We start from the raw sequence: 13,291 nt of genomic DNA on the forward strand, positions 1-13,291 counted from the left end.
AATTTCATTTTAAACAACAATAATTAAAACCAGAAGTTCAACTACGTGACCCAAGCAAGTAGTACATAAAAAAGATGTAGCATGAGCAGAAATACTATTTTACAGCCAAACTAATTATCAATACCATGAAAATGATCACAAAAATACAAAGATATACACTATAAATATGGAACATTTGGGAAGTCCAAGAAAACTTGGTGACATAGTTCACCAGCGATTCATGAAAAAAAATAAGCAACACTCCACTAACTTAAACTAAGGGTAAAATGCATACACATCACCTTTGTTAGAAGTTCACACTTTTAAGAATGGGCAGTCCAACAAGACAACCAAGTGAAGATATGGGCAGACATATAAAAGAAAACTGCTATTTAAAATACAAGATGCATATGCATTAAAATACCTAGAGAAGGTGTTGAAGCCATGGCAACACAACCCCCTTGATGAATGGTACTCCAAACCCTAGAACAACCTACAAAAGCAGGGAGAGATTGCATATAATTAGCAAGTAGAAAATCATACAACAAAATACAAAAAGCAACTAAATCAAACCCTAGCATGAAACAACTAAAACACATCAACAATCATGAAAGATGTACAGTAGCACATCTAGGCGAGCACAGCAAAAACAGTACTCATAAACTAACTAGCATATGATAGAAACAATCTAGACTACGAAATCAATAATTATAATGATGCATTTAGATACATCAGATCCAGCAGCAACCACCACACCACACCCTTCTTACATGCATCTCACTTGTGAAATTACCAAAAGGGGAATCAAATCCACACAAGTATGACGGATGAAATAGCACACACAAGCATCCCATAGATAAAAATGACTACGGGGGAATCGAATCCACCCACCACACGCACAAGAACCCTACCTAATCTCGCATCCAACCATCAGAAGAAAAGGGAGCAGGAGGATGCAAGAGCACACAGAGGAAATGGAGAAAGCTTGTCAGATCTGGTGAGTACTAACAGCAAGCATTGGGGGGAGGCAGCATTTGTACGACTCCAACCGACCCCGATGCACGAATCCGTGGCGGTTCTTCCAAACCCACGACGCCACGCGCACCTTGGAACCGCGCAGACATTTGTCGCCCTCGCTTCAGAGCAGAATAGAGCAGGCTAAGGGAGGGAGAGTGGGGCAGGGGGTAGAAATAGGAGCGAGCGTGCGCCAGTTACTCCACTCACCAGCGCAGGAGTCGGCGGCGGAGAAATCGGGGGAAGTTGGAGGAAGCGAGCGGAGCGACAGAGAGGGAGGAGAGAGAGAGAGAGAGAGAGAGAGAGAGAGGGGCAGTGCTTTCTGACAGGTGGAGCGCGAGCGAGTCGGGCAGTAAATGCCTCTCTCTAGCAAGTGTTGGAGCGCCAGGATTAATTACAGGTTTACCCCCCAGCCACTAAAAAGTAAATACATTTGCTCAAAAATGAATGCACCATTTGAATGCATCTATTTTAAAAAGATAAGATCAAAATAACAATCTGCTGGTATCCCTTATAACCACAAATTGATGGCAAACAGAAGGTCAAGTACACTACCAAGGGAATAAAATACATACACAAAGTAAGCAATTACAAACAAAGAAGAAGTTCAAAAAATAAATAAAAGAAGTTCAAGTACACTATCAAGCGAAGTAAGTCATATGAATAAATAAACACTAAGAAACAAAAAGAAGAAGTTCAAATACAAAAACATATGAAGTCCATATCTAACTGAAATACACAACTAGAAACAATATAAAAGTTCAAAATTCACCTACACACAAAGTACACATGCGGCTCGGCCTCGCGCTACCGCATTGTTACGCGCTAGGTTTAATGGCGCAATGCAATTATTCTGTTTCCACCCCCACCGGACGCACCCACAGCCACACCCCTAAGATAGAAAGTTGGGTCACGGATGTGGCAGACTCACCTCCGCATGCGACAACGCGGCACGCCGCGTCGTCGCCTGCTCTGGCTCGTTCCTGTGTTGGCCTCGCAGGGGGAGGGGAGGGGGGTCCCGACCCCCCTCCCCCCGGCTCGGCCTCGTGCTACAACATTGTTGCGCGCTAGGTTGACAGGTGCAATGCGGTTATTCTGTTTCCACCACCACCGCATGCACCCCAGAGCCACACCCCTAAGATAGATAGTTGGGTCACGGATGTGACGGACTCGCCTCCGCATGCGACGACGCAGCACGCCGTGTCGTCGCCTGCTCCGGCCCGTTCCTGTCTCAGACTCACAGGGGGAGGGGGTCCTGACCCTCCTCCCCCTGGCTCGGCCTTGCGCTACCGCATTGCTGCGCGCTAGGTTCACAGGCGCAATGCGGTTATTCTGTTTCCACCCCCACCGTACGCACCCCAGATCCACACCCCTAAGATAGATAGTTGGGTCACGGATGTGACGGACTCGCCTCCGCAAGCGACGACGCGGCACGCCGTGTCGTCGCCTGCTTCGACTCATTCCTGTCTCGGCCTCGCATGAGGGGGGAGGGGTGGTCCCGACCCCCCTCCCCCGGCTCGGCCTCGTGCTACTGCATTGCTGCGCTCTAGGTTGACAGGCGCAATGCGGTTTTCAATGATTAAAATATTTAAAATCCAAAAAAACAAATTTATTGATGAAGTTCAAATTGCAAAGACACAGAAATTCAGGGGTTTGAAAAAAAACATGAGATGAACATGTCAAAAAAGAAAATTATACAGGAGCAAAAATCTAGTAAGTTCAGGTTAAATATGTACTGAAGTGTTACCATTGTTCGAAGTATGCAAACATGTTACAAAAAATAAAAAAAAGTATGCGTGCAAAGTTGGGACTAATCCCATGGTTGCCCACGGGACAAAGTCAAAACCAATTCGAAAATTGAAAATTAAAAACAAACAAAGAAATATAGAGCACAATGCTGCACCGCCTTGCAATGTGGAAACCAAGAAGTCCAATCACTGGTACAATACAAGTCCAACTTCTACTAGAGACCGTGGATGATGCAAAAAACCATCCCTGAAGATAGATTGAAGATAAAGAGGATGCGTGTGTCTATGGACCAGCTCCACATTTACACATATGAGTAGTGTGAAAAACAAAAAACATACAAAAAAATTATAACAACACCAACCGAACAGATCGTATTGCAGCATCACCTAAAAAACATGCATAAAAATGACAGAAGTTCGAACACACAAGATATAGAAGTCCAACTTGTAAAACAGACCGTAGAATCATTGGAAAAATACACACTATCGAATTTGGTTTCCAGATTTAATCACTTGGGTGACTACACCTTGTCAGTCCGCAACCTTGAACGATATCCTACACCCCCCCTAACATCAAAACGATGCGCCACCAAGTTGTCTCATCAAAGAACCAACCAAGGCGGGCGGGAACGAGATCCAATCGCCTCATTTCATAGTGTATGGGCCTACCTGACCGAATTAACAATGTATGAAGGATTTAATCTCACTACTGCAAGCAAATCCGTCGTCTATCTTCACAGAAAAACAACAAATCAACAGAAGCGGTGGAAACCACTCCCGCGGACGAAGAACACAAACCCGAAATCAAATCCGTTGCAATTAACAACAAACTATCCACGAAACTCGTACCTATACCCAATTCCCATCATGTTAGAGGTACGAGAACATCCAGTGCATGCATTAAAATTGTAAACAGACACAAGTTCATCCATCCTGAGAGCAAATCTGCCAAAATGCAAAATTCTGAATCAAAACGATCATTTAGATGCTAGCAAGGGTATTTGGATTACACTTACATCACAAACAACACGACTCACCAGAATAATTCGCGGGGGAAGGCACGGTTGCGAAGATAGACCGAAGGTCGGGTATTTACAGAGGGAAGTTCAGGTTGTGTAACTCAGGAAGTTCATGTTGTGATCAGAATAATATTTTGATCATGTGATCAGAATGCATATATATGGCATTCAGTCAGCATATCACACTGAAAAGTTTTTGGTGTAAACCACCCAGTCTCCCTCCGCAAGCTACCAGAGAAGCTTACAATGCAAGGCTCCTCAATCACCCTCAGCATGATATGTGGATGACCTCCCATGCAAGATACTTTGTCTTCTTTGCTAAGCTACTGCAGAAAGCTTCCGCCATAAGGCACCAAATCTTCTACAGTAAGCAAACTTGGAGGAGAAGCTTCTGAAGCACGGTACCCAGTCTTTTTCAGCAAGCTGCCCCGTGAAAAGCTTCGAACATGAGCTATTTCAGTCTTCTTCAACACGATATTCTCTATGGCTTCCAACACAAGTTATCAGTCTTCCTCAATATGGCACTACCAACAGTTGGGAACATTGGTACAAGATACTCCCTCTGTAAAATAATATAAGAGCGTTTAGATCACTAAACTAGTGATCTAAACACTCTTATATTAGTTTATGGAGGGAGTAGTACACAATGAGTTGGCAGCATATGGTAGTGCATCTCAAGAATTAGGTCCACAACAGTTTTGTCATAAGAAAGAATCTATCAGGACAGAAGTTTGAGGAATCGAATACTTAGCTACATATACTTCTATATACATTGCGAGCATGCTTCCCAGGTCATGCAAGTCACTCATAAGAGGATGCAATTATGTTCAAGCAGATCCACAAAAGGAAGGTGAGAATCCAACATCCACATGAGTTATGCAAGAAGAAGAGAGCCAGTAGACACCTTAGTGTGATGCAAGGACCGACATGGTATGGCAACATTGGACAACAATCTTGGAAGTGGTTATCAACGCCAGCTTACTCGCACACGACATGGCGATATCGTTAACTTTTCACCATCTGGTATGATTGCCGACAACAATGAGCTTTATACAAGTACATGTGAACCTAGTATGTTTCCTATGACCCGAGTCATGAACAAGCACTGGTACGCGTCGGTGCTATACAAATGGTTTTTAACCCCTTTTCGTGACGGCATTTGGAACCGCCGCCAAGTGAGTGTGGGCGATAGGAGGGTCCTTCCCACACGACCCAGAAACCGTCGGGGATATGACCTCCTGGCACACACGCTCAGCAAAATGAGGTCGTGTGCGGCCGGCGAGCGCTCAAATACGGTAATACGTACAGTAGAGCCAAACAATACAATTATACATGTGAAATTGTTTCCGGTCGCAAGTACATCCCACATAGTCAGTCCCCGCTAAACGTTTCCGTTTGTATGTACATCCCACATAGGCGCTCCAAGGGAAACGTTTCCGTTCACAGGTACATCACACACAATTTTCCCCATTAAACCATTTGTGATAGCGTTGCCATTGCACATGATATTAAAAAATTTATCGTTTGCATTATTGAATGCATCACACACGGTGCATAGAAGAAACTTTGTGGCAAAGGATGTCCATCACACACAGTTTTTATGTGGTAAACTTTTGCGCAAGGTGGCCTAACGCAAACAATTTTCAAGAGAAGTTCGTGTGTGCAGTGGAGATTGATCGCACACGTAGTGGATCCTAGAAACGTTTCTGATCTCCACGTCTATCGCAGACATTTCGCTTTCACAAACCGTGTGTAGTGTAATCCCTAATTAATCCCTAATTTAAAAATCACATGTTTTGAATTTGAAAGTAGGCAATCACTTATTTCATATCCAACCATGTTCATTACAAATATAGGTTCAACCACGAATGCATAATTCGATGCATAGGTACATATACTGAAGAACTACAGAAGCACAAAGTAATCATCGGCGCCTCCCGTGCCGATGAGTTTTTATCCTAGCCCCACAAATCAAATTGTTGCTGCACCCATTAATCCTATCATGAGTATGCCAGGTTTGGTGGTGACGCCGAACCAAACCCTACCTACAAGAGCAAACACTATTAGATCACTGCCGAATTACAATTCGGCATACATGCCACAATTCACACCTGCAACTACTAACCCTACTCCTCCTATGCTACTGCCACAAGCTTCATCGTCCACTGTGGATGATGGTCTAGCTAATCTTAGAGAGGAGATGGCCAAGATGCTCCGGGAGAATTTTGGAGTTGAGTTACCAAGGAACCGTATTTACCAAAAGCCATATCCAGAATACGTTGATGCAATTCAATGCCCTCTGGGATATAAAATTCCAGATTTTGTTAAGTTTAATGGAGAGGGCACAAAAACCACCTGGGAGCATGTTAGTCAGTACTTGGCACAATTAGGTGAGGCAAGTTCACAAGATGAGTGGAGAGTACGTTATTTTCCTTTATGTTTAACCGGTACTGCTTTCTCGTGGTTTTCTGCGTTGCCACCCGGTTCTTTTACTACATGGTTTCACTTGGAACAAAAGTTTCATGATCATTTTTATAGTGGTGATAATGAGCTTAAGTTGTCACATCTTACATTGGTTAGACAAAAGCATGATGAATCGGTCTCCGATTACGTCAAGAGATTTAGAGATACAAAAAACCGGTGCTATAGTTTAGTGATAACCGAGAGAGATTTGGCTGATCTTGTGCTTAGTGGTTTGAGAACTAACATTAGAGAAAGGCTAGAAGGACATGGGTTTTTAAATATCAACCAAGTCCTACAAAGGGCTTTGGCTCAAGAAAGCTAAAGCAAAGATCTTAAAGAGGTGCGTAGATATAAAACTGATCGTCCTAAGATGAACATGGTTGAGCATGATAGTGACCACTAGGACAATGAGGGTGATATTTATGCTGCTGAATTTGTTTGGCCATCTAAGGCCAAACCATTTACTTGCAATGATTTAAAGCCGATTCATAAGAATCGTGATGAAGAGATGAAATTTACTTTCAACATTGCTAAGTGTGATAGAATATTTGATGCTTTATTGCAAGCGAAGATTATTAGAATATCTCATACTTTACCGCCGTTTGAAGAGCTGAAATGGCGTGCTTATTGCAAGTATCATAATTCTTTTTCTCATGCTACTAATGATTGTAATGTTTTTCGACGACAGATACAATCGGCCATTAATGACGGACGATTGAATTTTTCTGAGATGCAAGTTGATAAGCAGGCTTTCCTAATGAACACCATGGATTTGGAGGGGAAGAAGATGTTAATTCGTCCCAGCATAGCCGAATCAGCTAATAAGAATAATATTATCATTGGTGAGCCCAGGAAAAGTAAGGAGAGCGACAAGGTCTTGGGGAGACAAGTTGTGCTTGATAAGCAACCCGATGGCAAGGAGATAATCAAGATCACCATCTAGAATCCTACACTCGGGGGCAACCACAAGTGCAAGAGAACACCCATGTCAAATTTGTTAAGCCCAAGAGTCCAGAGGTTGAAAAGTGGAAGACAAATGAAGCTAAAGTGCAGCGCAAGAGAATCAAGCCAACTTTTGATATGTTGTTGTCCAAATATGCCAATCAAGCGGCTGGTTCTAGCTCTGACCGGTCATCAAATTTGAAGCGCTCAAAGTCACCTCCTCGGGAAGAATTTCAGCATCATGCAAGGCCATATGGGTCATGGGCACCGGGACCATGGATGACACCACCCCCCTATGTGCCATACTACATGGGAGGCTTCAATGGAGGATGGGGGCAGCTCCCAATGGCCCCTTATGCTTTTCATCCGGGTTGGGCAGAACCAAGGAGGTCCGTTCATGAGAGGCTTTCTTATCCCACACGAGGCCGTTTGAACAACGGTGTCAATCGGCCAATGCAAGATAATCATGGAAGGGTTGGCAAGCAAGTGTGGCGTGCTAAATCACCAAGTGCTGAAATTTTAGAGCCTAGCAAGCAAAAGGAGAAGAATACTAGTGCTGGAACTATTATGATAGGCACTAAAGAATTAACAATCAAAGAGCCGATTATTGTTGATAATCCGGCTGATTCTAATAAAGATGTGGCTGTTGTCCAGCAGGGTCCCATGGCTAATGATCATGAAGCTAGCACAAGTAAGGCCAAATCGAGGGATCCAAAATATACTCAGCCTAAGTGGTGTCCTTCCGGTCTGACTTAGGCACAAAAAAGGAGATTGCAGCGCATGAGGAGCCATGAGAAGGAGGAACAAGAAGCAGAGAGGCAAAGGGATAAATTGTTCAATGGAAGTCGTCCCATGGTACCCCCAAAACAAGTGTGGAAGCCTAAGCAAAAGGAAAACGTAGCAACTTCTACATTGATCATAGCAACACCTACACTACCAATGGAGGACGATGCGGCTGCCATTACATCGTCCACTTCACCTATTACTTCCTCTTCACTTGGAGATATTCCGGAGTCAGGGGACATGCTTGAGGATGGAGATGATATGCTTGATTATGAGTCTACACCGGTTCATGAAGGTATGGATATTAATATGATGTATTACTTGCCCGTTGAATTTCGTGCTATAGATGAAGAAGGGGAAGTAGCTCAGTTGGATTTTGGTCCTAAAAATGCTATATACGAGAAGCCAAAAGAACCGGTGACGCACTTGAAGCCATTGTTCCTTAAAGGTCATATTAATGGATCGTCGGTTGCTAGAATGCTTGTTAATGGTGGTGTTGTGGTGAATCTTATGCCATATTCGGTCTTCAAGAAATTGGGGCTGCGTGATGAAGAGTTGATAAAGACCAACATGGTGCTCAATGGATTTGAAGGCAAAGAAAAAATTGAAGCCAAAGGTGTGATGTATGTGGAGCCCACGGTGGGAAGTAAAACTTTGGCTACCGCATTCTTTGTCGCTGAGGTGCAAGGTAACTACAATGTGATATTAGGCCGCGATTGGGTTCATGCAAACCAATGCGTGCCATCTACTATGCACCAGTTTTTAATTTAGTGGGTTGATGATGAAGTAGAAGTCATTCATGCGGATAATCCGGCTTGTGTTGCTTTGGCCGATGCATTGGTGGATTGGCAACATCCCAATGCTACTTGCTTGACGGGGCGCGTCTTATCAGAATTTGATTTTCTTAGCACCACAAAAAGTGGTTTCGTGCCCATTTCTTTAAAGCCGGTTGGCGATAATCGGCTCCAAGGTATGATGTATTTAAATGGATCCTAACTCAGAGTGGTTACAAAAGCGTCTTGTAAAATATCGGTCCAATGAGAACGATATGTATGAGTCCATAGAAGAGTTAGATGATATGGATAAATTAGGACAAGGTTTTACATCAGCCGATCCATTAGAAGAGATAGATATAGGAGATGGTTCAATTCCTAGGCCAACATTTGTAAATGAAAATTTAAGAGCTGATCATAAAGCTAAGTTGATCGAGCTGTTGAAAGAATATGTTTGTTACTTTGCATGGGAATATCATGAGATGCCAGGTTTAAGCCGAGAGCTAGTGGAGCATCGGTTACCTATAAAGGCTGGTTTTAGACCATACAAGCAACCAACCAGAAAGTTTAATCCAAAAACGTATCACCGGATCAAGGAAGAGATGGGTCGTTTGCTTAAAGCTAACTTTATTAGACCTTGTAGGTATGCCGAGTGGATTTCTAACATTGTGCCAGTAGAGAAGAAAGGCTCTGGCAAGTTGAGGGTCTGCATTGATTTTAGAGATTTGAATAGAGCTACACCTAAAGATGAGTATCCCATGCCAATAGCCGATATGCTTATTAATGATGCTTCTGGACATAAGGTCATTAGCTTTCTTGGTGGTAATGCGGGGTATAAACAAATTTTTATGGCCAAAGAGGACATGTCCAAAACGGCTTTTCGATGCCCCAGTTTCCTTGGTTTATGAGTGGACGGTGATGACCTTTGGATTAAAGAATGCCGGTGCCACGTATCAAAGGGCTATGAATTTAATTTTTCATGATTTACTTGGTGTTATACTTGAGGTCTATATTGATGATATTGTTGTCAAATCGGATGCTTTCGAATCTCACTTAGCCGATTTGCGTTTGGCTTTTGAAAGAGTGAAGAAATATGGGCTGAAAATGAATCCATTGAAGTGTGCCTTTGGTGTATCGGCTCGGAAGTTTCTGGGTTTCATTATTCATGAAGATGGCGTGGAAATTGATCCCAAAAAGATAGAAGCTATACAGAAAGTATAGGCTCCAACATGCAAGAGAGATATGCAAAAATTCCTTGGCAAGGTCAATTATTTGAGGAGGTTCATAGCCAATCTATCAGGGAAGGTTGATGCATTTAATCCTATCCTTCGGTTAAAGAATGATGTTGATTTTACTTGGGGGGCAAAACAGCAAGAGGCATTTGATATGATTAAGAAATATTTGTGCACTCCTCCGGTTATGAAAGCGCCCATGCATAGGGAGCCATTTAGACTTTACATTGCAGCGGAGGAAGGTGTTATTGCTGCTATTTTGACTCAAGAGACCGAAGGAAAGGAGCATGCTATTACTTATTTGAGCCGACACTTATTGGACGCTGAGACAAGGTATACATTTATTGAGAAATTATGCTTATGCTTATATTATGCTTGCACAAAATTGAGACATTATCTAGTGCCTAGTACTTGCATTATAGCTTGTCAAACCGATGTCATCAAATACATGTTGCACAGGCCAATTCTTAGTGGTGGAATTGGCAAGTGGGCTTATGCTTTAATTGAATATGATTTGGCTTATGAATCTCTGAAATCCATGAAAGGCCAAATTGTTGCTAATTTTATTGTTGAGCATCGGATTGATGACAAGCATGATATTGATATAAACCTTGTCTCATTAGTACCATGGAGATTATATTTGGATGGTTCAGTTTGTAGCAACGGCCAAGGTGTCGGTATTGTTTACATATGTCCTCATGGTGCTGTTTTTGAAGCCTCGTGCCGCTTAGAATATTTTTGCACAAATAATCAAGCCGAATATGAAGCATTGTTATTCGGCTTAGAGATGTTGCTTGCCATAGGTGTTACACATATTGACGCTTTGGGTGATTTGTTATTACTAGTGCAGCAAATATCCAAAGTTTTTCAATGTTTTGACGAATCACTTAATGTTTATCTTGATAAATGTCTAGATATAATTTTTTTTGGATTATTTTAGCATTGTTCATATATCAAGACATGAAAATTGGAGAGCAAATGAGTTGGCACAACAAGCATCCAGCTATCATGTTTATCGTGGCATGTTTCATATTTCTGAAAGGTCGATGTCTAGTCTTGCCAACATAGGGGAGGCTGAACCGGAGCCCACCGTTTCGGCCACTAATGAAATATTTAATGCGGGAGAAAATCAAGACTGTAGGAAACCCATTATTGATTATTTGTGTGATCCTAGTAAAAGGGTGGATAGGACTGTTCGGCGTATGGCTTTCAAATACACAATGAGAGATGATGATCTCTATCATCGAACGGTTGATGATGTTCTTTTAAAGTGCTTGGACGAGAACCAAGCAAGAGTTGCTATGGGAGAGGTCCATGAAGGTATTTGTGGCACTCATCAGTCGGCTCCCAAGATGAAATGGTTATTACGATGTGCTGGGTTTTATTGGCCGACAATGGTTAATGATTGCTTCCGGTATTATAAAGGATGTGGAGCTTGTCAAAAGTCTAGTGATATTCAGTTGGCTCCCGCTGCTATGTTACATCCTATTATCAAGCCGTGGCCTTTTAGAGGTTGGGGATTAGACTTTATTGGAGAGATTCATCCTTCTTCTTCAAAAGGCCATCGGTTCATGTTGGTGGCAACTGATTATCTCACTAAATGGTCTGAAGCAATACCGCTAAAAAATATGACGCATATAGAGGTAATTCAATTCATAACTGAGCACATTATTCATAGATTCGGCATTCCTCAAACATTAAATATGGACCAAGGTTCATCCTTTATGTCACATCAAGTTAGAGAATTTGCCGAATCATATAAGATAAAGTTGCTCAATTTCTCCCCATATTATGCCCAAGCCAATGGAAAAGCTGAGTCTAGCAATAAAATATTAATCAAGCTCATCAAGAAGAAGATTGAGGATAATCCAAGGAGATGGCATGAGCTACTGTCCGAAGCTTTGTGGGCACACAGAATCTCAAAGCATGGTGCTACAAAGGTAACCCCATATGAGCTTGTATATGGTCAAGAGGTCGTTTTACCAATGGAGGTGAATTTGAATGCTTTGAGAATAGCCAAACAAAATGATTTATCGGCGGTAGACTTTTATAACTTGATGATGGACAATATTGATGAAGTCACTGATAAACATTTGGCTGCTTTGAAGGCCATAGAGAGAGATAAGTTGAGGGTGACGGAACTCTCCCTCGTAGACCAAAAGCAGAAGCGTTTAGTAACGCGGTTGATGTAGTCGAACGTCTTCACGATCCAAGCACCGAACGTATGGCACCTCCACATTCAGCACACGTTCAGCTCGATGACGTCCCTCGAACTCTTGATCTAGTTGAGGCCGAGGGAGAGTTCCGTCAGCACGACAGCGTGGCGACGGTGATGATGAAGTTACCGGCGCAGGGCTTTGCCTAAGCACTACGACGATATGACCGAGGTGTGTAACTGTGGATGGGGGGCACCGCACACGCCTAAGAGAAGGCTTGGTGTGTCTTTGGGGTGCCCCCTCCCACGTATATAAAGGGGGAGGAGAGGTGGCCGGCCCAAGGGGGGGCGCCATGGGGGGGAGTCCTACTTGGACTCCCGGTCCAAGTAGGATTCGCCCCCCCCTTTCCTATTCCCACTAGGAGAAGGAGGGAAGGAGGAGGGGAAGAGAAGGAAAGGGGGGCCACCCCCCAACCCTAGTCCAATTCGGTTTGGGCTTGGGGGGGCGCGCTACTGATACGTCTCCAACGTATCTATAATTTTTGATTGTTCCATGCTATTATATTATCTGTTTTGGATGTTTATGGGTTTTATTAAACACTTATATATTATTTTTGGGACTAACCTATTAAACCAGAGCCCAGTGCAAGTTCCTGTTTTTTTCCCTTGTTTCAGTGTTCCGAAGAAAAGGAATATCAAACGGAGTCCAAACGTAATGAAACTTTTGGGAGAGTTATTTTTGGAACGAAAGCAATCCAGAAGACTTGGAGTGTACGTAAGGGAAGCAACGAGGAAGGCACGAGGCAGGGGGGCACGCCCACCCCCTGGGTGCGCCCTCCACCCTCGTGGGCCCCTCGTGGCTCCCCTGACCGACTTCTTTCGCCTATATATATATATATATATATATATATATATATATATATATATATCCATATACCCTAAAACCATCGGGGAACAGAAGAGATCGGGAGTTCCGCCGCCGCAAGCCTCTGTAGCCACCAAAAACCAATCGGGACCCTGTTCCGGCATCCTGCCGGAGGGGGGATCCCTCACGGTGGCCATCTTCATCATCCCGACGCTCTCCATGACGAGGAGGGAGTAGTTCCTCGGGGCTGAGGGTATGTACCAGTAGCTATGTGTTTGATCTCTCTCTCTCTCATGTTCTTGAGGTGATAGGATCTTG

The sequence above is a fragment of the Aegilops tauschii genome, chromosome 6 (assembly GCF_002575655.3).
Source record: "Aegilops tauschii subsp. strangulata cultivar AL8/78 chromosome 6, Aet v6.0, whole genome shotgun sequence".
Lineage (NCBI taxonomy): Eukaryota > Viridiplantae > Streptophyta > Magnoliopsida > Poales > Poaceae > Aegilops > Aegilops tauschii.